The sequence below is a fragment of the Palaemon carinicauda genome, chromosome 2 (genome assembly GCF_036898095.1).
Source record: "Palaemon carinicauda isolate YSFRI2023 chromosome 2, ASM3689809v2, whole genome shotgun sequence".
Taxonomy (NCBI): domain Eukaryota; kingdom Metazoa; phylum Arthropoda; class Malacostraca; order Decapoda; family Palaemonidae; genus Palaemon; species Palaemon carinicauda.
In genome coordinates, this window is record NC_090726.1 from 120021024 (window position 1) to 120022637 (window position 1614).

Consider the following 1614-nt stretch of genomic DNA (forward strand, 5'->3'; position numbering starts at 1 on the left):
ACTATCTGTTTGGTTACTCGCAGCCAAGCAAGGGTGTGACAAGATGCGCTTCTTGTGCCAGGGACTCCTCTTTTCAACTCTACCAAAATAGTGTCATCAACAAACAGTGTTCTCCAAGGAATCTTTTCTCCTGTAGTTCAAGGAATCTTTTCTCCTGTAGTTCAAGGAATCTTTTCTCCAGTAGTTCAAAGAATCTCATCTGTAGTTCAAAGAATCTCTCCTCCTTTAGTTCAAGGACTCTCTTCTTTGTAGTTCAAAGAATCTCTTCTCCTGTAGTTCAAAGAATCTCTTCTCCTGTAGTTCAAAGAATCTCTTTTCAGTAGTTCAAAGAATCTCTTTTCTATAGTTCAAAGAATCTCTTTCATGTAGTTCAAAGAATCTCTTCTTCTGTAGTCCAAGGACTCTTCTTCTGTAGTTAAAGAAATCTCTTCTATAGTTCCAACAAAGCTTGTAACTTGTGTCGTTACAGACATGTATTGTACCACTTTGATACACATTTCAGAAAACCCCTTCTCTCTCACACATCTCAATAAATCTTGCCTATGTGTCCAAATCAATAAATCCCAGGAGTAATCCTTTCTGATTTTCTCTATTTCACTGTTGAATGACTTTGTATAAATGTTGTATCTATTGTACCTTTCCATAGTACAGACACAAAATATCCTTTATGTTTTTATCTTTATTCTTCCAGAGTTACTTTCTTAGATTTGTATTGTGCTGTACGTTTCATCTCTCGAAAGAACCGGTAGCAAAACACGACCTCCCATAGACGTCATGAAAACGATCCTTCCAAATAAACCAAGACGACTTCGAAAATCTTATTTATTTACTCCAATAACGACGTTGATTAATTTCTAAGACAAAAATCAATGTCTGATATATAATATTGTAAGCTTGTACTTTCTATGTACGAAATGATTTTGCTTACGTAAGTCAAATATATTTACAATTTTCATCATTCCTTCATTGTATATTGTGTGGCACTTACGGCTAGTTACAGCCTCTCACAATAATGTAACCTGTAAGCTCACTACCAGGTGTGAAATTACACAACTCGGTCATAATTTTGTAACCTTTTTCAATGTAAATGTTTTCAGCTACTTTTCCGTTCGCGGGAAGTTTTTTTTTTTTTTTTTTTTTTTTGTCATATCTCAGTGTAAATAAAGTAGTTCATACCAGCCTGCGTTTCTGTACAAATCCTGACCAGAAAAAAAAATTATTGGAACTATAAACATATCAACAGTGTATAATATATTTTTCCAGACCTAAGATAAAACCAATTGGCATAGTATTTCTTTTTACAAACGACTACTACTGACAGATGGTAATATAAATTCCTGTAGGCTTAACGAAGAGCAACATTTAAATAAACTTCCCACATCGAATATTAGGCAAAAAATATGGACTTTTTAAACACTATATGTCAAGGCCTAAGGATCATGAAGTGTTTGGTCGAATGACATCTCGATGCTATTTTTGTATCAGATGTCTCACAAACTGACTTATCATGGCAAGTAGTTTGTTCTATCTCATGCCGCTATCCCTCGGAATGTCTATGCTGTGCCCTTATAAGTGCTGTCACAGTCCCTGGCTCTCCACCCTATGTATGAGTAA

General features: G+C 35.2%; 1 protein-coding gene across 2 annotated transcripts in view; it reads left to right on the forward strand.

Annotated features, from left to right (window-relative positions):
- LOC137626665 (uncharacterized) overlaps positions 1-1160 on the forward strand; it is a 16830-nt gene extending 15670 nt beyond the window's left edge. For both annotated transcript variants that reach the window (XM_068357690.1, XM_068357683.1), the window contains one exon: positions 1-1160. This exon is cut by the window's left edge and continues 1839 nt beyond it. The gene's annotated coding sequence lies outside the window, so the exon portion shown is untranslated.
- Positions 1161-1614: the final 454 nt, after the last annotated feature.